The sequence below is a fragment of the Talpa occidentalis genome, unplaced genomic scaffold (genome assembly GCF_014898055.3).
Source record: "Talpa occidentalis isolate TD23 unplaced genomic scaffold, MPIMG_talOcc4v2.1 talOcc4.13, whole genome shotgun sequence".
NCBI classification, from domain to species: Eukaryota; Metazoa; Chordata; class Mammalia; order Eulipotyphla; family Talpidae; genus Talpa; species Talpa occidentalis.
The window spans coordinates 46,290,244-46,316,612 of NW_023601322.1; the positions used below are offsets into that span (position 1 = coordinate 46,290,244).

The following is a 26,369-nucleotide window of genomic DNA, read 5'->3' on the forward strand; positions in this document are numbered from 1 at the left end:
TCATTTACTGACAAATACAAAATATTTTTCCCTGAGTAGTGTTTCGTCTAAGAATAGGAACACTGAACACTCTCTTCAGTAACAATAGATAACTAACTAACTTGTAGAAATTAAACTTTTACACAATCCTTTTAGCATTTTTAAAGAAAATAGTTCTTTCCTCTCCACCATTATTTATTTAGACGTTTATCTAGGGATTTATTTATTTTATACAAGCACTGGGTACAGTCAGAAGCGCGGGAGGGTGAGAGAATTCACTAGAGCCAGAGCAGGGAACAGAACAGGCAGACTGGAGAAGTACACTGCTGAGGGGAGCAGCGGCGGGTAGGAGAGGTCTGCACACTATGTGGGACCTTTGCCAGCGGCCGGGGATTGAACCGGAGCTGCGGAGGCTGCGGGCAGCTTCGCAGCCCAGCGCTCAACCGCTGTGCCACCGGGGAGGCCCCTCCACCATTATTTAAAGGAAACTTCCTCAATTTGGATTGTATGTTGTGTCCCCATGGTTAGATACAGGCTATGCACTTTTTACACCAGTGTGGTATATGGGTGATGATAGGTCCTTCTCAGGATATTACATAGGGAGCCATGTGATATCCATCTGCCTCCACATTGGTTATGTTTATTTTGATCACACAATTACTTATTATTCAATCACAATGATTCAATTCTTTCACTTTAGTGACATACAAAATGCACATACACTCATACATACATAAACATATACATATAGCTTTATAAAACATAAATTGATACATATCTAAATCTAATCCATGATAGGTTTTATTGTTTTTTCCCATCCATTTTTTGTATTTCACCTCTAACAAGGTCAATACATTTATTCATGTATTAAATCCTATAGTATATCTATTATAGTATCAGAATGCTTTCACTCACAGTGCTATAATAAACCAACCTACAAAAGAGTTCATTACTCATTTGCATTGTTCTCGCCCTGCTCATCAAGCAATCCATAAATGAGGTTTATAATTAAAAACTGTGTTCATAAACTTCTTTGATTCAATTTTTTTCTCTTCAGTGTTGTTATGGTATTCATTTAAAATGATTGAGTTCATTGGTTTCATTTTGTTTTCATCTCTTAATGATTTTTATCTAATATATTTATTTTTAATATAAATATTAATAGCTTCCCAAAGTTAAAGAACTCAAAGCATGTCTCTTTCTCCCATATCCTTCCCAACTCATGCTCACACTACCGCCAGTAGATAATAAACCTCATTATTTTCTGGTTTATTCGTTATGAATTTCTTTCTGTAAAGATAATAAGCTATGTGTATGCTTTTTTTCTCATTTTTCACTTCTTGTTTACACAGAAGGCAGCATACACTGTATGCTGTTTTGCACTTGGCTTTTTTTACTTTCTAATGTCCCCTAGAAGCCATTCCATGTCAGGTCACAATAACTGTCCACAACTTTTATATAGCTACATTGTACTTCATTATACTCCACTGCGAGTAAGTAGCTTACTTAACTTTCTATACATGAGTACATGCCCTTTTCATATGAACTGGCTTGTAAAATGTCATTAAAACGTTCTTACATTCACAGGTCATTTTGAATATTTCCAAGGAAAAGCTTAAAAGATGACAAAAAACAAAAAGAAATGGCAAGAATGAATGATTTGTCAGGAATATTTTATTTCTACAAAAATATATGTCAAAAAAAAAAAATATATGTCATGCACATGTTTAAATTTCCCAGCCTTCTTCTCACATACGCTATTTGCCAGCAGATTGTATTTAATGAAATTTGTGTGACGACCTCCTGTTCACTGCTTTAAAATTTTTTGGTTAACTTCAAAAGCACCACATACACATACATATAATCACAACACTAATAAAAAAGGAAAGAGGGGAAGAGAGACCATGAGACAGTATATTAACAGGTAATTTAAGAAGCTATAGAAACTGAGAGAACATTTCCTTATTTTAACAGAACTGAAAGATGTGAAGTGGGGATGGGAAGGAAACAGTATTATGTTGAACAGACGATACTGTCTTATTACATATGAATGATAAATTCAAGACACTGGCAATAATTCACTGCTGGGAGTTAGGATGATCAATGTTATTCTTGTCAGCATTTCAAATGTTTGCTCAATTGAACATATGAAAGCTTTATATAATGTTGCAAGAACGGTATTATGGCTTACATACTATAGCATTCTTTGAAGGGCTTCAAATAAAAACCAAAATATTCATTTTAACAATCTGAAAGGCAACTTTTGAGCAAGAAATATCATTGTTTTCAATTGATCTTTTTTATTTAATGATTTATAGATAGCATATTTAAATTTTCTTTCAAAAATCTATTTTATGAGTATAGCTGCTAACTGTGCTCATAGAATTGTTTTATAATGAAAAAGATAAATGAAATCACTGAATTGAAAGTAAACAATAAGGCCATTAAATTCAGTCATACAAAAATAAAATCAAGTTTGTAGACCTGAAAGAAAACTTTTACAGAAAAATAAACTCAAGTCCAGAGAAACGAAAAGACTTTCTCAGGGTCACACATCCAGTTTAGTAGCAGAGCATAACTAAGGCCCCATATCTAAAAGTTTCCCAACTATTTGTTCTACATAAATGGAAACATGTGGCAACCAAACTGGTAAAACAAAACTTGGTTTGAGCTTATGGAAGACTTCACGCACATTTCCAAGGGAACACCTGGTACTCTTGTCTACAGAAGTTATTTTGTTTCATTATTTTCTTTTCCCAGAACAGTTTCAAAAGGATGGGTTTTATTGTATGAAATTGATTAATTTTGTCATGAATGATGGAGGATTATTCAAGGCTCCAGTACTTCATGTACAAATTATAACTGTCACTTTAAAATAAATATGAGACTTAGGAAGGAAAAACCACCATTCTACACAAAAGCAGACTGGCTACTGGCAAAAATTTCATTATGAACAACAATGTGTAAGAACACTCATACTTGTCTGTGTGTCAACAGATCTTTTCTGCATGAGTGTACAAGGTCATAAACGTGCAGTGTGAACAGATCTGCGACACTTGATAGATGGGGATGAAAAATTAGTTATTTTGCTGTTTATCAGTGAGAACCCCATTACAAGGGCAGAAAGATAAAGCTTCTAATGATTGTGATTGTGTCACTACACAGATTGCAGAAGGGGGTATCCTGGGCACTAGCAGAGCATCAACTAGTTGTGGATTACAGAAGAGTGCTCATGTGTTAAGTGGCAGACTATCTAAATGGCCACAGTCATTCTATTTTATTCACAGACAAGAGTTGTCAGTCAACGACATTTTCTGATCTTAATTCAATATTGAAAGAAATTAGAGAAACTGGGGTTGCAATAGAATCATGGACATTAAGGTACGTTTTTAGCTTGCTATCCAAAAAACTGGGAAAAGCAGCAAGCCTTTGATTTCCTAATGGTCACAGGATTTCTGTCAAAAGGGAAAATGTTCATAGAAATTTTACATGAAGATGATAAAACAAAATTTTCTATGACACCAAAGACCATTGTCATAATTTCAGTAGTCTGTTTGAATGGTTTAGTTCTACAACATCTTCAAAATTTTAAATGTTCTCAGTGTGTTTTTCAGAGCTAAAATACCACAATTTTAGACGTGAAAGGTAAATTATCTGGAAGTCTTGTGGACAAGATGTAACATAAACAGCTTGAACATAGGGAATTTAACTCTGATGATACATAGCTCTTTGTAAATAGAGTCAAACTTTCAGGTTTAGAGTGACATCCATATTGACTTAGCATCAGATGTAATGAATGGAATCTGGGTTTATATTTTATTTTTTTATTTTCTGCTTTTTTTTAAATTCATCAATAATATTTAATCAAATTAAACATTTGATTAGCAAATTAGCCATGTTTAAGATATTTTAATATGCTACAAGAGAAACAGTTGCCAAAGTTGAGGTGATATATTCTTTTTTTTAATTTTATTTTTATATTCCCCATACAATTGCAACCCCCTTATTTTGACCTCAATCCCTCCTTCCCCCCCCAAACCTCACCCTCTCTGGTTCATAATTGTTCGTTGATTTTGATATTTTCTTTCTTATAGTTATTCTTTTTCCCGGTCTCTTATTTAGGTTTTCTAGATTTCTGCTATGAGTGAGACCATCCTGTATTTTTCTTTTTCTTTCTGGCTTATTTTGCTGAGCATGATCCCTTCCAGCTCCATCCATGTTGCTGCAAATTGCATGTGTTTATCTTTTCTTAATGCTGAGTAATATTCCATGGTGTGTATGTACCACATCTTCTTGATCCAGTCATCTATTTTTGGGCATTTGGGTTGATTCCAAAGCTTAGCTATTGTAAACAGTGCTGCTATAAACATAGGGGTGCAGGTGCTCTTTGGAATTGCTGTTTCTGTGTCATTTGGGTAAATACCTAGGAGTAGAATTGCTGGATCATATGGGACCTCTATCTTTAGTAGGCTGAGGAATCTCCATACAGCTTTCCATAGTGGTTGGACCAGTTTGCACTCCCACCAGCAGTGCAGGAGAGTTCCTTTTTCTCCACATCCTTGCCAACATTTGTTATTGCTAGTTTTTTTAATATCTCCCATTCTCACTGGTGTGAGACGGTATCTCATTGTAGTTTTGACATGCATTTCCCTGATTGCAAGTTTCTGTGTATTTTTTGCATAATTCTTCATTTTTGTACAATGTATGCCTTCTCATCTTGGTTATTGTCCCCATGAAATTCCCACCATCAATTCACCCATGTACCTTCACCCTAGTCCTTTGTGCTCTTCTCATCCCTGTTTTGATCATACTCCCTTCTCCAACCCCTGCAGAATGTCTCTTTTTGATAGCTGCTTGTTTATTTTTACTTTATTATAATTAGTTCCCCCCACCCTGATCCCTTATTTGGATCCTCTACATTCCTCCTTATGTGAAACCATCTAGTATTTTTTTTTTCCTTCTGGCTAATTTCACTGAACATGATTCCTTCCAGCTCCATCCATGTTGCTGCGAATGGCATGAATTTATCTTTTTTTAATTGCTAAGCAATATTCCATTGTGTATATATACCACATCTTGATCCAGTCATCTATTTTTGGGCATTTGGGTTGTTTCCAAAGCTTACTCATTATAAACAGTGCTTCAATAAACATAGGGATGACGGAGCAACATGGCGGCGAGGAGACGCTGCAAGTAAGATCTCCCATTAAAAAAAGTTAATAGGGAGGAAAAGCGGCAGGTCCCAGTGAGAACTGGGACACGGAAGATAAACGGACGACTCCAGCAAACTGCCTGAAGAAGAAAGTGGCCATAAAAGAGGACTAGAAGGGAGGAAAGCGCAGAACCCTGCTCTCCTCCCCCGCCCACAGAGTCGGCACTCTCCGACCCACAGAGAGGAGGAAAACAACAAACCAAAACGGCCAACAAGAACAAACTACACAGCAAGCGGGACTGTGAGTGGAAAGGAACTATTGCAGCCACCACACCCCGTGAACGGGAGCTGTGGAGAACCCTGCAGGATTTGCCGCGGCAGTGAGCTAACATCTCCCGGCGCCATTAGAGAAGAACAAAGAGATTCTGGAGGAGACGCGCACTCAGGCCCAGGCCGGCCAGTGAACTTGCGCGGAAAAGCGGCGCGCTTGGTGCACTTGAAAAGCAAACGCGGATCGGGATCTCCGCTGCCCAGGTCCCCGCGCCTGCGACCTAGGCTTGCAGGGAGACGCGCGGAGGCCCTCACTGGGGTGAAAGTCCCTCACTGAGTAAGCAGGAACCAGGCGCCCAGGCACGGGAGCAGGTGCAAAAGGTGCCATTCCCGCGCCACTGAACTGGGCTACAGCCCACGTCCTGGACCTGAGGGCTTTGGAACTGAGACCCGGGGCACGAAATTCGGGGCGTGAGTTCTCCACGGTGGTGGGGCACAAGGCAGACACAGCACCCCAAAGCCGTTGAGGTTTACCCTACCATTCTCGCTCTGTTCCCTGTCCCACAGAGAGGTGGTGCGTCAAAAAGCAGCCGCCGAAGGACAATAGGAGAGATCTCTGGCACCACCTAGCGACCAGAAAAAAAAGTCACTAACACCACATAGAACAGGGAAATTTCTTAAGAAAAGACTTCTTGAAAAAGGCAGAAAGCTTCTGGAGGACTCAGTGGCCAGCTGGGAAGTTAGCCCACGCCAGCCCCCTTCCAACCAGCAGTCTGAGCCCACAAAGGGAGAAGGCACCCACGTCCGGGGCAGAAGAGTGTGCCTGAGACCGGATGCACAGGGACTGCGTCCCGCTTCGCCATTTTAGATCAGGGACATTTCTTCATTAAAGACTGCCTAAAACCAGCAGAAAGCACCCCCAGAAGCCAGAGATGGCTCCTGGAGGAGCCAGAGGGGAGCGGAGAAGTTCACCCAAGATGCCTGCCAGTCCCAGCTACACAGTGTCCCAATGCATACGACAAATTAGAAAACAGACAGTAGGGAGTAGAAGAACCACACGCAACCTAACAACTCCTCAGGAAAGAAGCACACCACAAAAAGAAAACCACCCCCAGATTGCAATGAGAGTAACTTGGAAGAACTTCTGAGCCTTCCAGAAAGACAATTTAAAATAGCCATGAATAAAAAAGTGACAGAAGTCATAAAGGAAAACAATGATCAGAAGAAGGAAATTGAGTCCCTAAAGAGGGAAAAAAATGGTCAGAAGAATGAAATTGAGTCCCTAAAGAGGGAAGTAAAAGAAATGCAGGAGATCAAAGAATTAATGGAGGAACTAAAGAACTCTGGGAAAAGCAATGAAAGCAGAATAGATGAAATGGAAGAACGAATAAGTACTCTTAAAGACACAGAAATAAAAAGAACCAAAACAGAAAAGGAAAGAGAAGTACGAAGGAAAAAGAACGAAGAAAGACTTCGGGAACTATCTGACTCCATGAGGAAAGGAAATATAAGAGTTATAGGAATTCCAGAAGGAGAGGAGAGAGATGTAGGAACAGAGAAAATATTCCAGGAGATAATTAAAGAGAACTTCCCAAATGCGAAGAAGGAGCTGAAAATTGATATACAAGAAGCAAGAAGAACACCAAACTTCCACGACGAAAGGAAAAATACTGCAAGACACATAATAGTAAAACTCCCAAGAATCCAGGACAAGGAAAAAATAATGAAGCTGACAAGAGGGAAGAAACAGATAAAATTCAAAGGAAAACCAATCAGACTGACATCAGACTTCTCTGAAGAAACACTACGGGCAAGGAGAGAGTGGAGGGACATAGTCAACAGACTCCAAGAAAACAGATGCCACCCAAGAATTCTCTATCCCGCAAAGTTCTCCTTCCTCTATGAAGAAAGAATAAGGACCTTCCTAGACAAACAGAAACTCTGGAATTTCATTACGACTAAACCCCCACTCCAAAAAATACTACAAGGAGTCCTAAAGCCAGAACCTCAGAGGGACGAATAACAACGAAAGAAGGCAAGAAAAAAAAAAGTTATTAAAAGAATAAATAAAATCAAAGGAAAGACAAACACAATGGAAAATACAGATGCTAACATATCAATATTAACCCTAAATGTAAATGGACTAAACTCTTCAATAAAAAGACACAGAGTTGCAGCCTGGATTAAGAAACAAAACCCAACCTTTTACTGTCTCCAGGAAACACATTTAGCTACAAAAGATAAAAATAGGCTCAAAGTTAAAGGATGGAAAACAATCCTACAAGCGAATGGACCAAAAAAGAAAGCAGGAACAGCTATACTTATATCAGATAAAAAGGCTTCAAATGAAAAAAATAAAAAGAGACCCCAATGATCACTACATTTTGATCAAGGGGACAATACTTCCAGAAGAAATAACACTCATTAACATATACTCACCAAACGAAGGAGCACCAAAATATATCACACAACTGTTGTCCTCTTTGAAAACAGACATCAGAGAAAACACATACGTAGTGGGAGACTTCAACACACCACTATCAACAATGGATAGATCAACAAGACAAAAAATAAGTAAAGAAACTAAGCTCTAAATAAGGACCTAGAGCATTTGGGCTTAACAGACATCTATAGAACACTAAACCCCCCAAAAAAAAACGGAGTACACATTTTTCTCAAGCGCACATGGATCATTCTCCAGGATCGATCACATACTGGGCACAAGACAAACATCAACAGATACACCAAGATTGAAATCATACCAAGCATCTTTTCTGACCATGAAGGCATCAAACTAGAAATAAACCATAAAAAGAAGGCAAGGAACTATCCTACCTCATGGAGATTAAAAACCACACTACTGGAAGACCACTGGACTAACGAGGAGATCAAAGAAGAAATTATGGGGCCTCCCCGGTGGCGCAGCGGTTGAGCACTGGGTTGCGAAGCTGCCCGCAGCCTCTGTGGCGCTAGTTCGATCCCCGGCTGCTCCCCGGCCACTGGAGGAGGGTCCCACATGGCGCGCAGACCTCTCCTGCCACCCGCTGCTCCCCTCAGCAGTGTACTTCAGTCCTTCTGCCTGCTCTGCTCCCCGCTCTGGCTCTGGTGAATTCTCTCACCCTCCCGCGCTTCTGACTGTACCCAGTGAATGTATAAACAAAACAAACAAACAAATAAATAAATAAATAAAGCATGCCTCTATAAAAAAAAAAAAAAAGAAGAAATTAAAAAATTCTTTGAATTGAATGACAAGGAGGACACCAATATCCTAAATATATGGGATGCAGCAAAAGCGGTAATAATAAGAGGAAAATATATAGCAATAGAAGCTCACATCAAAAAACAAGAAAGAACTCAAAGAAACAACCTAATCTCAAAGCTCAGAGATCTAGAAAAAGAACAACAAAAAAACCCCACAACCAGTAGAAGAAAAGAAATAATAAAAACCAAAGCAGAAATAAATGAAATTGAAACTAAAAAAAAAAAAAAAATCCAAAAGATCAATGAAAGCAAGAGCTGGTTCTTTGAAAAAATCAATAAAATAGACAAACCCCTAGCCAGGCTCACAAAGGAAAAAAAGGGAGAAAGCACAAATAAATAGGATCATAAATGAAAGAGGAGAAATCACAACGGGCACAGCAGAAATCTAAAGAATATTCAGTAACTACTATGAACAGTTATATGGAAACAAGTTCAACAATCTAGAGGAGATGGATAAATTCCTACAACTCTACAATCACCCAAAGCTAGATAAAGAAGAAATAGAACACCTAAACAGACCAATTACAATTAGCGAAATTAAAATGGTAATCAAAAACCTCCCCAAAAACAAAAGCCCAGGACCTGATGGATTTACAAATGAATTCTACCAAAGATTCAGAGACGAATTAGTGCCTATCCTTCACAAACTCTTCCAAACAATTGAGAAGGAAAGGACAATACCAAACACGTTCTATGAAGCCAACATTACACTAATACCAAACCCAAACAAGGACAACGCAAAAAAGGAAAACTACAGGCCAATCTCCCTAATGAACACTGATGCAAAAATCCTCAATAAAATTTTGGCTGTCAGAATCCAACAATGTATCCATAAGATAATTCACCACGACCAAGTAGGATTCATTCGAGGGACACAAGGATGGTTTAACATCCGAAAATCAATCAACGTTATCCAACACATCAACAAAAAGAAATATAAAAACCATATGATAATATCAATAGATGCTGAGAAAGCTTTTGACAAAGTGCAACACCCATTCATGATAAAAGCCCTTGAAATTCTTGGGATACAAGAAACATACCTCAACATCATAAAGGCCATCTATGACAAGCCAACAGACAGTATCATTCTCAATGGTGAAAAGCTGAAAGCAATTCCATTAAGATCTGGAACAAGACAAGGATGTCCACTCTCACCACTGCTTTTCAATATAATACTGGAAGTCCTAGCCATAGCAATAACACAAGAGAAAGACATACAAGGAATCCAAATAGGAAAAGAAGAAGTCAAACTATCACTATTTGCAGATGATATGATAATATACATAGAGAACCCCAAAAACTCCACAGAAAAACTAATTCAACACAGAAAAACTAATTCAACTCATCAATCAATTCAGTAAAGTGGCAGTATACAAAATCAACCCACAAAAGTCAGTAGCCTTCCCATACACAACCAATAAATCTGAAGAAGAAATAAAAAAAAAAATCCCTTTTATTATCGAAACAAAAAAAATCAAATATTTGGGAATAAATCTAACAAAAGAGGTAAAGGACCTATACAAAGAAAACTATAAAACACTGTTAAAAGAAATAGAAGAAGACACAAAGAAATGGAAAGACATCCCCTGCTCATGGATTGGAAGGATAAACATTATTAAAATGGCCATCCTACCAAAAGCAATATACCGATTCAACGCTATTCCAATCAAAATTTCAATGTCATTCTTCAAAGAAATAGAACAATTATTGATGAAATTCATATGGAATCACAAAAAACCCCGAATAGCCATAGCTGTACTGAAAAAAAAAAAAAGAAGGAAATGGAGGCATCACACTCCCAGACTTCAAACTATACTACAAACCCATAATCATCAAAACTGCATGGTATTGGAACAAGAACAGACATACAGACCATGGAATCGAATAGAAAATCCACAAATAAACCCACAGATTTATGGTCAACTAATCTTTGACAAAGGAGCAAAGACTATGCAATGGAGCAAAGAAAGTTTGTGCAATAAATGGTGCTGGGAAAAGTGGCTTGCAACATGCAAAAGCATGAAGCTTGACCACTACCTCACACCATACACAAAAATCAACTCAAAATGGATTAAAGAACTAGACATAAGACCTGAAACCATAAAATACATAGAAGGAAATATAGGCGAAACACTACGTGATTTGCATACCAAAGACATCTTTACAGACACATCACCCAAAGCAGTGATAGTGAAGGCAAAGATCAACAGCTGGGACTACATCAAATTAAAGAGTTTCTGCACAGCAAAAGAGACAATAACAAAATCTAAGAGAAACCCCATCAACTGGGAGAACATTTTTGCACCCAACACTAATGATAAAGGATTGATCACAAAAATCTGCAAAGAGCTGATGAGACTCAACAACAACAAAGAAAATAATCCAGTCAAAAAGTGGGCAGAAGAGCTAAAAAGAAACTTTTCTGAAGAGGAAATGCAAATGGCCAACAGGCATATGAAAAAATGTTCAACATCACTTGTAATCAGGGAAATGCAAATCCAAACTACCATGAGATACCATCTTACACCAGTGAGAATGGCACATATTAAAAAAACTAGCAACAGCAAATGTTGGCGAGGTTGTGAAGAAAAAGGAACTCTTCTGCACTGTTGGTGGGAGTGCAAACTGGTCCAACCACTATGGAGAGCTGTGTGGAGATTTCTGGACCTACTGAACATAGAGCTTCCATATGATCCTGCAATTCCACTCCTAGGTATTTACCCAAAGGACACAGAAACATCCATTCCAAAGAACACCTGCACCCCTATGTTTATAGCAGCACTATTTACAATAGCTAAGCTTTGGAAACAGCCCAAATGCCCAAAAATAGATGACTGGATCAAGAAGATGTGGTACATATATACCATGGAATATTACTCAGCATTCAAAAAAGATAAACACATGCAATTTGCAGCAACATGGATGGCACTGGAAGGGATCATGCTAAGCAAAATAAGCCAAAAAGAATAAGAAAAATACCAGATGGTCTCCCTCATAGCAGGAATCTAGAAAACTTAAATAAGGGACCAGGAAAATGAATAACTATAAGAAAGTGACAATAAAAATCAACAAAAAACTATGAACCAGGGACACTTTTTTTGGGGTGGGGGGCGGGAGGGGAGGGATTGGGTTCTGAATGGGAGGTTTGCAATTGTATGGGGGAATATATAAATAAAATAAAAGAACAAAAAAAATAAAAAATAAACATAGGGGTGCAGGTGTCCTTTTGATTTAAGACGAACATAAGCAGATACACTGAAGATCGAAATCATACCACCTATCTTCTCTGACCATGAAGGCATCAAACTAGAACTAAATCCTGAAGAGAAGTCAAGGAACCCTCGTAACTCTTGGAGACTGAAATCCACACTACTAGAAGACCTCTAGATAGAAAAGATCAATGAAACTGAAAGTTTTTTCTTCAAAAAAATAGACAAACCTGGGGCCTCCCAGGTGGAGCAGCGGTTGAGCGCTGGGTTGCGAAGCTGCCTGCAACCTCTACAGAGCCTGTTTGATCCCTGGCTGCTCCCCAGCACCGGAGGAGGGTCCCACATGGCGCGCAGACCTCTCCTGCCGCCCACTGCTCTCCTCAGCAGTGTACTTAGGTCCTTCTACCTGCTCTGTTCCCCGCTCTGGCTCTGGTGAATTCTCTCACCCTCCCGTGCTTCTGACTGTACCCATTGCTTGTATAAATAAATAGATAAATGTTTAAAAAAATATATAGACAGACCTCTAGCCAGGAACACAAAGAAAAAATGGGAAAAAGCACAAATAAATAGGATTATATTTGATTTAAATATTCATGATGTTCTAGATCATCTAAAGAACCAACTAACATGTGCTATCATAGCTAACAACTTACATGGTTCAATAGAATTTTCTCATTAAGCAAAAATGAGAAAAAATGGTTAATAGAACATATGTATTCACTTAACTCTGGATCAGACACTGTTCTAAGGACCTTTAAAAAAAAAGATTGATTTATTTATTTATACAAGCACTGGGTACAGTCAGAAGCGTGGGAGAATGAGAGAATTCACCAGAGACAGAGTGGGGAACAGAACAGGCAGATTGATGAAATACACTACTAAGGAGAGCAGCAGGCACAGCAGGAGAGGTCTGCGCACCATGTGGGACCCTTGCCGGCAGCCAGGGATTGAACCAGTGCTGCAGAGGCTGCAGGCAGATTCGCAGCCCAGAACTCAACCGCTGAGCCACCGGGGAGGCCCAGTCTAAAGACTTTTTATTTTTTTATTTTTTTTAAAGATTTATTTATTTATTTATACAAGCACTGGGTACAGTCACAAGCACGGGAGGGTGAGAGAATTCACCAGAGCCAGAGCAGGGAGCAAAGCAGGCAGAAGGACCGAAGTACACTGCTGAGGGGAGCAGAGGGCAGCAGGAGAGGTCTGCGCACCATGTGGGACCCTCCTTCGGTGGCCGGGGAGCAGCCGGGGATCGAACTGGCGCTGCAGAGGTTGCGGGCAGCTTCCCAACCCAGTTCTCAACCGCTGCACCACCGGGGAGGCCCTCTAAAGACTTTTTAAATTGTCATTTGAAACTTTAAGAAGCAGGTATTAGTTACTATGTACATTTCACATGAGGAGACTAAGGTATAGAAGGCTATGTAACCTCCAGGGCAAAACGGGCGCAAAGGGAGTGCGTCCCGCATCACCATTTTACAACAGCGACATTTCTCCAGTAAAGACTGCCTGAAACCAGCAGAAGGCTCCCGGAGGAGCCAGAGGGGAGGAGAGAAGTTCACCCAAGATGCCGACCAGTCCCAGCAACACAGTGTGCCAGTGCATATGGCAAATTAGAAAACAGACAGTAGGGAGTAGAAGAACCACACGCAACCTAGCAACTCCTCAGGAAAAAAACACACCACAAAAAGAAAACCAACCCCCAGATTGCAACGACAGTAACTTGGAAGAACTTCTGAGCCTTCCAGAAAGAGAATTTAAAATTGCCATGATTAAAAAACTGACAGAAGTCATGAAGGAAAACATGATAAGGAAAAAATAATCAACGATCAGAAGAATGAAATTGAGTCCCTAAAGAGGGAAGTAAAAGAAATGCAGAAAATAAAGAATTAATGTAGGTACTAAAGAACTCTGGGAAATGCAATGAAAGCAGAACAGAAGAAATGGAAGAACGAACAAGTACTCTTGAAGACACAGAAATGAAAAGAACCAAAACAGAAAAGGAAAGAGAAGTACGAAGGAAAAAGTCAGAAGAAAGATTTCGGGAACTATCTGACTCCATGAGGAAAGGAAATATAAGAGCTATAGGAATACCAGAAGTAGAGGAGAGAGATGTAGGAACAGAGAAAATATTCAAGGAGATAATTGAAGAGAACTTCCCAAACATGAAGAAGGAGCTGAAAATTGATATACAAGAAGCAAGAAGAACACCAAACTTCCACGACAAAAGGAAAAATACAGCAAGATACATAATAGTAAAGCTCCCAAGAATCCAGGACAAGGAAAAAAAAAATGAAGCTGACAAGAGGGAAGAAACAGATAACATTTAAAGGAAAACCAATCAGGCTGACATCAGACTTCTCTGAAGAAACACTACAGGCAAGGAGAGAGTGGAGGGACATAGTCAACAGACTCCAAGAAAACAGATGGCAACCAAGAATACTCTATCCTGCAAAGCTCTCCTTCCTCTATGAAGAAAGAATAAGGACCTTCCCAGACAAACAGAAACTCTGGAATTTCATTACGATTAAACACCCACTCCAAAAAGTACTTCAAGGAGTCCTAAAGCCAGAACCTCAGAGGGACGAATAACAATAAAAGAAGGCCAAAAAAAAAGTTATTGAAAGAATAAATAAATAAAATCAAAGGAAAGACAAACACAATGGAAAATACAGATGCTAACATATCAATATTAACTCTAAATGTAAATAGACTAAACTCTTCAATAAAAAGACACAGAGTCACAGGCTGAATTAAGAAACAAAACCCAACCTTTTGCTGTCTCCAGAAAACACCTTAATTACAAAAGCTAAAAACAGACTCAAATTTAAAGAATGGAAAACAATCCTACAAAAAAAATGGACCAAAAAAGAAAGCAGGAACAGCTATACTTATATCAGATAAAACAGATTTCAAATTCAAAAAGATAAAAAGTGACCCCAACGGTAACTACATCTTGATCAAGGAAACAATACTTTAAGATGAAATAACACTCATTAACATATACTCACCAAACGAAGGAGCACCGAAATATATCAGACAACTATAGTCATCTCTGAAAACAGACATCAGAGAAAACACATACGTAGTGGGAGATTTCAACACACCACTATCAACAATGGATAGATCAACAAGACAAAAAATAAGTAAAGACACTAAAGCTCTAAATAAGGATCTAGAACACTTGGGCTTAATAGACATCTATAGAACACTAGACCCAAAAAAAACGGAGCACACATTTTTCTCAAGCATACACGGATCATTCTCCAGGATCGACACATACTGGGACACAAGACAAACATCAACAGATACACCAAGATCGAAATCATACCAACCATCTTTTCTGACCATGAAGGCATCAAACTAGAAGTAAACCATAAAAAGAAGGCAAGGAACTCTCCTACCTCATGGAGATTAAAAACCACCTTACTGGAAGACCACTGGACTAATGAGGAGATCAAAGTAGAAATTAAAAAATTCTTTGAATTGAATGACAAGGAGGACACGAAATTCCTAAATGTATGGGATGCAGCAAAAGCAGTAATAAGAAGAAAATATATAGCAATAGAAGCTCACAGCAAGAAACAAGAAAGAACTCAAAGAAACAACCTAATCTCGAAGCTCTAAGATCTAGAAAAAGAACAACAAAAAAACCCCAAAACCAGTAGAAGAAAAGAAATAATAAAAACCAAAGCAGAAATAAATGAAATTGAAACTAAAAAAACAATCCAAAAGATCAATGAAACCAAGAGCTGTTTCTTTGAAAAAATCAATAAAATAGACAAACCCCTAGCCAGGCTCACAAAGGAAAAAAGGGAGAAAGCACAAATAAACAGGATCATAAATGAAAGAGGAGAAATCACAATGTACACAGCAGAAATCAAAAGAATAATAAGTAACTACTATGAACCGTTATATGGAAACAAGTTCAACAATCTAGAGATGGACAAATTCCTACAACTCTACAATCACACAAAGCTAGATAAAGAAGAAATAGAACACTTAAACAGACCAAATACAAGCAGTGAAATTAAAATGGTAATCAAAAACCTCCCCAAAAACAAAAGCCCAGGACCTGATGGATTTACAAATGAATTCTACCAAACATTCAGAGACGAACTAGTGCCTATCCTTCACAAACTCTTCCAAAACATTGAGAAGGAAGAGACAATACCAAACATGTTCTATGAAGCCAACATTACACTAATACTAAAACCAAACAAGGACAACACAAAAAAGGAAAACTACAGGCCAATCTCCCTAATGAACACTGATGCAAAAATCCTCAATAAAATTTTAGCTATCAGAATCCAACAATGTATCCATAAGATAATTCACCATGACCAAGTAGGATTCATGCCAGGGACACAAGGATGGTTCAACATCCGAAAATCAATCAACGTTATCCAACACATCAACAAAAAGAAATATAAAAACCATATGATAATATCAGTAGATGCCAAGAAAGCTTTCAACAAAGTGCAACACCCATTCATGATAAAAGCCCTTGAAATTCTTGGGATACGAGGAACATTCCTCAACATCATAAAGGCCATATATGACAAGACAACAGCCAGTATCATTCTCAATGGTGAAAAGTTGAAAGCATTTCCATTAAGATCTGGAACAAGACAAGGATGTCCACTCTCACCACTGCTTTTCAATATAATACTGGAAGCCCTAGCCAGAGCAATAAGACAAGAGAAAGACATACAAGAAATCCAAACAGGAAAAGAAGAAGTCAAACTATCACTATTTGCAGATAATATGATAATATATATAGAGAACCCCAAAAACTCCACAGAAAAACTAATTCAACTCATCAATCTGTTCATTAAAGTGGCAGGGTACAAAATCAACATGCAAAAGTCAGTAGCCTTCCTATACACAAACAATAAATCTGAACAAGAAGAAATCAAAAAAAAATCCCTTTTATAATCGAAACAAAAAAAAATTAAATACTTGGGAATAAATCTAACAAAAGAGGCAAAGGACCTATACAAAGGAAACTATAAAACACTGTTAAAAGAAATAGAAGAAGACACAAAGAAATGGAAAGACATCCCCTGCTCATGGATTGGAAGAATAAACATCAATAAATGGCCATCCTACCAAAAGCAATATACAGATACAATGCTATTCCAATAAAAATTTCAATGTCATTCTTCAAAGAAATAGAACAATTACTGATGAAATTCATATGGAATCACCCAAAACCCCGAATAGCTAAAGCTCTCCTGAAAAAAAAAGAGGGAAATGGAGGCATCACACTCCCAGACTTCAAACTATACTACAAAGCCATAATCATCAAAACTGCATGGTATTGGAACAAGAACAGACACACAGACCAATGGAATTGAATAGAAAATCCAGAAATAAACCCACAGATTTATGGTCAACTAATCTTTGACAAAGGAGCAAAGACTATGCAATGGAGCAAAGAAAGTTTGTTCAAGAAATGGTGCTGGGAAAACTGGGTCGCTACATGCAAAAGAATGAAGCTTGACCACTACCTCACACCATACACAAAAATCAACTCAAAATGGATTAAAGAACTAGACATAAGGGGCCTGCCCGGTGGCGCAGCAGTTGAGCGCTGGGTTGCGAAGCTGACCGCAGTCTCCGCAGCGCCGGTTCAATCCCCAGCTGTTCCCTGGCCGCTCCCCGCCACCGGAGGAGGGTCCCACATGGCGCACAGACCTCTCCTGCCGCCCGCTGCTCCCCTCAGCAGTGTACTGGGTCCTTCTGCCTGTTCTGCTCCCCGCTCTGGCTCTGGTGAATTCTCTCACCTTCCCGCACTTCTGACTGTACCCAGTGCTTGTATAAACAAAACAAACAAACAAACAAACAAATAAATAAAACATGCCTCTATTAAAAAAAAAAATAATAAAAATAAAGAACTAGACATAAGACCTGAAACCATAAAATACATAGAAGAAAATATAGGCGAAACACTACGTGATATGCACATCAAAGACATCTTTACAGACACATCACCCAAAGCAGTGATAGTGAAGGCAAAGATCAACAGCTGGGACTACATCAAATTAGAGAGCTTCTTCACAGCAAAAGAGACAATAACAAAAACTAAGAGAAACCCCACCAACTGGGAGAACATTTTTGCACACAACACTAATGATAAAAGACTGATCACAAAAATCTGCAAAGAGCTGATGAGACTCAACAACAAAGAAAATAATCCTGTCAAAAAATGGGCAAATGGGCAGAAGAGCTAAAAAGAAACTTCTCTGAAGAGGAAATGCAAATGGCCAACAGGCATATGAAAAAATGTTCAACATCACTTGTAATCAGGGAAATGCAAATCCAAACTACCATGAGATACCATCTTACACCAGTGAGAATGGCACATATTAAAAAAACTAGCAACAGCATATGTTGGCGAGGTTGTGGAGAAAAAGGAACTCTTCTGCACTGTTGGTGGGAGTGCAAACTGGCCCAACCACTATGGAGAGCTGTGTGGAGATTTCTGGACCTATTAAACATAGAGCTTCCATATGATCCAGCAATTCCACTCCTAGGTAATTACCCAAAGGACACAGAAACATCAATTCCAAAGAGCACCTGCACCCCTATGTTTATAGCAGCACTGTTTACAATAGCTCAGCTTTGGAAACAACCCAAATGCCCAAAAGTAGATGACTGGATCAAGAAGATGTGGTACATATACACCATGGAATTTTTTTTTAAAGATTTTTTTATTTATTTATACAAGCACTGGGTACAGTCTGAAGCGCAGGAGGGTGAGAGAATTCACCAGAGCCAGAGCAGGGAGCAGAGCAGGCAGAAGGACCGAAGTACACTGCTGAGGGGAGCAGCGGGCGGCAGGAGAGGTCTGTGCGCCATGCGGGATCCTCCTCCGGTGGCCGGGGAGCAGCCGAGGATCGAACAGGCGCTGCAGAGGCCGAGGGCAGCTTTGCAACCCAGAGCTCAACTGCTGCGCCACCGGGGAGACCCCTACACCATGGAATATTACTCAGCATTCAAAAAAGTTAAATACATGCAATTTGCAGCAACATGGATAGAGCTGGAAGGGATCATGCTCAGAGAAATAAGCCAGAAAGAAAAAGAAAAATACAGGATGGTCTCACTCATAGCAGGAATCTAGAAAAATTAAATAAGGGACCAGGAAAATGGATAACTATAAGAAAGTGAAAATCAAGATCAACAAAAAACTATGAACCAGAGACAGTCTATGGGGGGTGGGGGGCAGGGAAGGGAGGGATTGGGGTCAAAATAAGGGGGTTGCAATTGTATGGGGAATATAAAAATAAAATTTATTTAAAAAAATTAAAAAAAATTATATGATGAAAATAAATAAATAAATAAATAAATAAAAGGCTATGTAAAGTGCCTGCGACTACAGTGTGTGCCCGCCTTTAATGTATGGGCAATTGGGCATTATAGATTATTCTGGAAAGCTGTGAGCAACTATTCAATTCAGTGACTAAAGACTTCATAAGTTTTAAACTCTTATAATTTAAAAGTACAAGTTTTTTTTAACTTTTTTTTATATTTCCCACACAATTGCAACCCCCTTATTTTGACCCCAATCCCTCCTCTCCCCGCTCCCCCCATAGTGTGTCTTTGGTTCATAGTTGTTTGTTAATTTTGATTTTTTCTTTCTTATAGTTATTCTTTTTCCTGGTTCCTTATCTGGGTTTTCTAGATTCCTGCTGTGAGTGAGACCATCCTTTATTTTTCTTTTTCTTTCTGGTTTATTTCGCTGAGCATGATCTCTTCCAGCGCCATCCATGTTGCTGCAAATTGCATGTGTTTATCTTTTTTTTGATTGCTGAGTAATATTCCATTGTGTATATGTACCACATCTTCTTGATCCAGTCATCTATTTTTGGGCATTTGGGTTATTTCCAAATCTGAGCCTGTGCTCTATATCCATTCAATTATCCCCAGACGTCAAACGTTTGAAAACAGTGCCAGCAAGAATACCATACCCAATATGGGAATTTTCTATAGAATAGAATAAAGGTGGCACTTTATTTTTTATGATTTAAATAATTTATTTATTTGTATATATTTTACATCATTGTTCTTTTTTTTTTTTTTTTAACAATGTTTGCTTTCTTTTCTCAGGTGTAGTTCCCCACAAAATTTCTACCACCAATTCATCCATGCACCATCACCACAGTCCCTTGTGCTTTTCCTGCCCTCATTATAATTCCTTTACTTCCCCATCCTCTGTAGAATGTCTCTAATTTATTGTTGTCTCTTTATTTTTGTTTTGTTTTATTGTATTTTTTATTATTATTATTTTTCTCTTGATCCCTTGTTTGGTTACCCTGTATTTCTCCTATTAAGTGAAACTATCTGATTATTTTTCGTTTTCCTTCTGACATTTCACTGAGCATAATCCCTTCTAGCTCCATACATGTTGCTGTAAATGGCATGAGTTTATCTTTTTTTTATTTAAATCAGTATAGTGAACATAAATGGCCCTAAAATACATGGCTATGCATTTGGGGAGAAAAGTTGAACTATACTCATACCACAACACCATATATAAAAATTAATTATAGATGGAGAGAAAACAGACACAATACAACAGAATATAATGCAGCTATTAAAAAATCAAGACACATATCTGTATTTGCTGGGGTGGCATAAAAGCTATAAAATATTGGTAAATATGAAGCAAACATTGGGCAAGTAAAACCACAGCTATTTAATGAACATTATCCATATATCTTCATAATTACATATATACACATTTGGAAGTATACACAGCAAATTATTTTGAGTGGTTCATCTAGAGAAAGGAACCAGCAAATAGAAAGCCTCTCAGTTTTATACTCTCTGCCTTGTAAGGATTTTTGAAAGGTGCTGTAATTTTATTTTAAAAAATCAATACGCATACACACACACACCAGACCACACAATGATGATATTAGGAAAGCAGGTGGGACACAAGTCATGCGAAATCTCAATGCCCTGTTAAGGAACCTCTAGTTTATTATTAGTTGATGAAGCATTAGCAAAAGCTTTTATGCAGTAGACAGAAAAGAAAATCTTGTATTTTATAAAGATCTTATTACATGGCAGCATGGTGAATTAGAAAAACAGCAAAACTAGAAACAGGAAATACAGCTAAGGAGACTTCTGATATCTATCAATAATTGAGAATTTTTCATATACCATGTATAGCCTCCAACTCAGCAAATTTAAACCTTAAAAATCATCCGTACTGGGGATCTCCCCAGTGGCATAGCCAGCTGAGCGCAGAGCTGTGAAGTTGTCCACAGCCTCTGCAGTGTAGGTTCAATTCCCAGCTGGCCAGGGAGATACCCACATGGCATAGCAGACTTCTCCTGTCTCACCAGCTGCTCCCCTCAGCAATGTATTTCAGTCTGTCTGCCTGTTCTGCCCCCCACTCTGTTTCTGGTGAATCCTCTCACTCCCTGAACCTCTGGCCTGTATCCCAGTTCTTGTATAAAAATAAATAAATCTTTTAAAAAATCCTCTATACTGGAATGGTTACAATCCCCATTTCACGTATGAGGAAAGAGAGGCTCAGAGGCAAATGCTCCATTTGGACCACTAGTTAGTAGAAAACTTCTAATTAGAATTCAAGTCCTGGTGTTTGTGCTTAACTACAAAGCTAGATTACATTTTAGAAAGCTCCAAGAACCTGGGCAACAGATAATGAGGACCTCAGGTGCAGAGCCAGGGATGTAAACGTCAGGCAAAGCCAGATTCATACCTATTTATTTAGGAGGTTAAAAAAATGGCTATACCTGAAAAATGGATGGATGCAGAGGATGAGGGAGGCAGAACTTTTAAACTGATATCCAGTTTTCAGGCTTGGAATAAATTTCCAGAGTTTCCATAATGTGATAATCTTTACTTTTATAATGTTATCAACGTATACTGATACCTTCAAGAACTTTATGAACAGTTACATTCTATATCCAGTATTAAATTCCAACTTTCTTGTGTATTATCATAGCTTCATTGTTCTTCCAGGTAACTTACAATGATTTTTTTTTTATGATAAGCAGCTTATCATGAAAAGTAACATATTTTTTACTGAAAGATACTTGCAGACTATGAGAGGCTATGAAACTCCTTTCCTTTCTCTTTAAAACCTTTTTGATTTTATCTGAACTAACAGTGGACTGCAACAAGAATATTAAAACCTCTTCTGATTATCTCTTAATCATAATATCAGAGAAAAAGAAGAACTTGAAAAATATATGTACACATACACAGTCACACTCATATAACATATATACTCATTCTCCCCCTATACTTTGAACTACACCTTAATGTAGCTTTTTCAATGATGGAGCAGAGGTGGGGTAGATGAAGTCTTCAAGGAGTCTAGAAAACTCTGGAATATCATATAAAATTTTGTGTGCAAATGGATATAAGCACTTCTCTAAAGAGATTAACAAAAGCTTTCATTAGATGTTCCGAGGGACTTAAGACCTAAAAAAAGATTAAGAGTCACATGGCTGTCCTTTAAGGAATGTGTCATTAATCAATCCACTGACTAAATAACACATTTAGGAGACTTCAATAAGCAGAACACTGCAGTTCACTGCAGCTGTTCATCATGGATATACAGGCCAGGCAGTAAGGCATGCTTCAAATTCCGCTGTTTCAATGTGACTCCTATTTTTGCCATCTATTTGTTAGGCTAATGGGGAAAAATCATCACCTACATAATTAAACATAACTCGCTACAAGGCTTCAGTTAAGATGGCAGTGAAGGATGGCTGATTGTGTATTTTTAAACTTTCACTTTAGAGACTACTTCCTCGTTATTTTGAACATTTTTTTCATAGATTAATTCTGAATTCTAAACTGCTGCCAAGATTACACCAAGAGGCTTGCCACAAATAGAGAATACAGAATTCATGGAAAAACCACAGCATACTTTAATAAATTAGTGAATGTCATGCAAAATTCTCCTTTCCTCGGAACTTACTGACCTACTGTTAGTAAAACAGAGACTTCCAGTTACCCTGATCTAACTACTGACTGAATTGTAGTCTCAGAAACCAAAATAAAGCACATACCAAAGTGAGTGAAATACTGTTGAATTTAGGCAGCTTTAGATCAACAAACATCTTTATGAACAAAGAAAAAGTACCTACACAGTATAAGATAAATATTACATAGAGAAAACTTTCTTTTTAAAATTGTAGTATTTCTAATTGAGGTAACATTGGTTTATAACAATGTATATGATTTAGGGGCTACAGGTTCACACCTCTTCAAATGCATGTTACCACACCACACCTACCACCCTAAAGCATCAATAGACCTCCGCACAGTCCACTGCCCCCCTACCTACTTTACTCCGCATTCCTGCCCTCTTCCTTTAGTAGCCTCGGTTCTGAGATTGGATTTCTAGTGGTTTTATGGTGTTTTTTGTTGTTGTTGTTGTTGTTGTTTAGTTTTGCTTGTTCTTTGGTCTTGCTACTTTGTATTCCACGTAAGAGTGCAATCATCCTCCTCTGGACTTAATATGCTTAAGCATAAGCCCCTTCAGTTTTATCCCTGTTGCTTTATCTCCTTTACCCTCCTCTCCATCAGCTATTGGACACTTAGGTTGTTTCCCTAACATGGCTATTGTAAATAGCACGGCAACAAGCTTAGATATGCCTTGGTTTCTGTATTCTTGGGATTAAAACTTTCTGCTCAGTGAAGTGTGAATCTCCCCATGACCTCTGTGGTGCACTCTGTCCTGGTCTCTGCTAACCCCGGGGTGGTTCAGTCTCACCCTCAATGGCTGGACTCTGTGTACTGTCCCTCTGGTTAAATGTTGACGTCCTGTTGCAAGTGAGGCAAGGAACCCCTTCTATCACATATAAGGGGTTTGTGTGATATCCCTACACAGATGAGTTGGGCACAGTAGGCACCCCCTGCCTGGCAGAGGAAGTCCGAGCCCTGTGGTTGGAGGAAGACCAAGAACTTTTTCAATAATGGCTAAAGGTGTCTGAAAATTCACTGACCATCTGTCAGTGAAGTCCACTGTCTGAAAGAACAAAGCCAAAAGTTTCTTGTTTGTTTGTTTTTTTCATATTTTACATCATTCTTCCTTTTTGTACAATGTATGCTTTCTCCTTCCAGGTGTAGTTCCCATAAAATTCCCACCGCCAATTCACCTGTGCATCAAAAAAGATAAATTCATGGCATTAGCAGCAACATGGATGGAGCTGGAAGGGATTATACTCAGTGAAAAAAAACCATTAGTTTTTTTTTTTTTTTTTTTTTTTATCCCTTAAATTAAAACAAGGATACTTACAACCTAAATTTCCTTTAACTAAAGCAGAAAGGTTGTGGAAACTGTCTACCCTTGATTCTGAATGGCATTATTTTTTTCTTTTAATTTTTTTTCCTTCTGAACATGACTTTAGCCTCCAGCTGGAAATGCAGGTAAGCAGCCTTTAGAGGGGATTCAAGCCTCTCCAAGAACAAACAGCAGTCCTGATCTAATTGTTGGGCTCAAGCACTTCAGATCTGCTAAACTACTTCACAGCACCCCCACTACCAGAACTTTGAATCACACCATTTCAGAGAAGTGGATTCTAAGAATAGGAAAAGTATCTGAGCCACAAGATCAGGATGTACCTTCAGTTTTACCCCAGAACTTAGACTTTAGAGAATAAGAGAAATGAACATGAATGGGAATTTGCTGTTCTTTAGAGTCCCAGCAATTAATCAGCTTAAATGACTGCATGGTGTAAGGCTACATTCTAGTTTTAAAACATACTTCCTCTTCTGCCCTTGATTTAACCCCCAACCAGATAGCTGAACATAATACACACAGTTTTTTTTGTTGTTGTTTTGTTTTGTTTTGTTTTTCTGGGAGAACTGTTAAACACCAATGAAAAATTATCTTAAAACTGGAGGCATTCGGCACTCAGCTGGCAGTGCCTCCAAGCGAACAGAGCCCTAACCTGGGGCCTCACAGGGCCTTGCTCTACATCAGGGACCCTAGTAAACAGCCTCAGGTAAGCACCCCTGACTCTCAGGGCTGACAGTTCCTTGGGAGCAGAAAGAGGCCTAAATCACAAGCTTGCATGACCTAGCTTTTCACCAGGGGCCCACAACTGCAGTGGGAAGTGCATCCCACTCTACTTAGCAGTTGGCTCCACCGAGCAGACCAGGGCCAAAATGTGGGCCTCGCAGCGTTTTCTTCTACATCAGAGACCCTCAGAAGTCCCCCAGTAACCACTACCCCATCACCACCACCACCTCCAGGCCCAGCCACATGCTCCTCAGGAGTAGACTGAGGCCAGAGTTGCAACCTTGCAGGACCAGGCCGTCACACTGGTAACTGTATTCCATTCAGCATTAGCCACATAGGGCCTCCTTCTGTATCAGGAATCTTCAGTAACCCTCAACCCTCCTGTTAACTAAAAACACTCCCTGAACCACCACTCCTGGAAGACACACGGTCCCAGCAAGTCAGCCCCTCAACCCAGCATGCACCCAAACACTCCCAATCAACAGAACAAGGCTCAGAAGTGCTTTGGGGGAGGCTTTACCATCTCCTTAGGACCCAAAGTTATTTATTTCCAAAATCATAATAAATTTTAAAAGAAGGGTAGATTATGATACAAGAGCATGCAGTAAAAGATGTCCAATATTAAGATGAGAGGAGAAGTGGAAACCTCAAGTCCATGTAACAATTTTCCCTGTCTTGCTTTAGAAGAGAAATTGGCTCAAGTGAGCAAATGATTCTGTTTTAATTATGAAGAAGGTGAATAAGTCATCAACTGTGAAAGGAGGAGGAATAACATCATAAGGAAAGAATGAAAGTTTTGGAATGTCAGTATCAAGCTAGCAGGTAAAGCTCAAGTGATGGCTGGTTTTCAGAATTTTCTCCCTTCCTTCCAATCCCTCTTCTGGATCTTAGGAAACCGATCTGAACACTTAACATGGTAGGTCAGGCTGAGGAAGACAGCAAAGAGCATTACTGCAGTTAAACCAAGGAAAGTACTGACAAGGACAACATCTAACAAGACTGGGCCTCCCTTATTCTTTGAAATGAAGGGGAGGTCTGAGCACACAGTGCTACCAAGAAAGCCAAAAGTATTTCCAAGGAGTAGAACACAGCTAGAGCAGAAGTAGGGTGGAGGGAAGAGGAATGGTGCAAGACGGGTAGTAGTGTGTTCAGAAACACACAATCTAATGAACTAATAAGAGTGGAAATAGTGGTGCTGAGATGGCACAAACCAGTGAAAACCTGGAAGTGGGAAGAGAAAAATGAATGGGCAGGGAGCTAGGGTCTGCTCACCTTGAAGAATGGAAAATGGAGGTGGCGGTAGTAGGGACAGTGCACTCTCAGAAAGCAGTGGCCATGAGGCATAGGTGTGCATTTTGCTGGAGAAAAGAGGGGGTCAATATGTTGAGCTATTAATGACATTGCACCATTGTTTTACAACAAGCAGGGTTTGCAAAGGTGGTGCGAGAACTATAGGAGGGAGCCAACCCAGAAGAAGCCATTCAGG

The 26,369-nt window shown here is 38.9% G+C and overlaps 1 protein-coding gene across 19 annotated transcripts in view; it reads right to left on the reverse strand.

The window, feature by feature from the left end:
• Positions 1 to 26,369, reverse strand: part of L3MBTL4 (L3MBTL histone methyl-lysine binding protein 4) — a 425,819-nt gene that overhangs the window by 254,949 nt on the left and 144,501 nt on the right. The gene's annotated exons all lie outside the window — the stretch shown is intronic.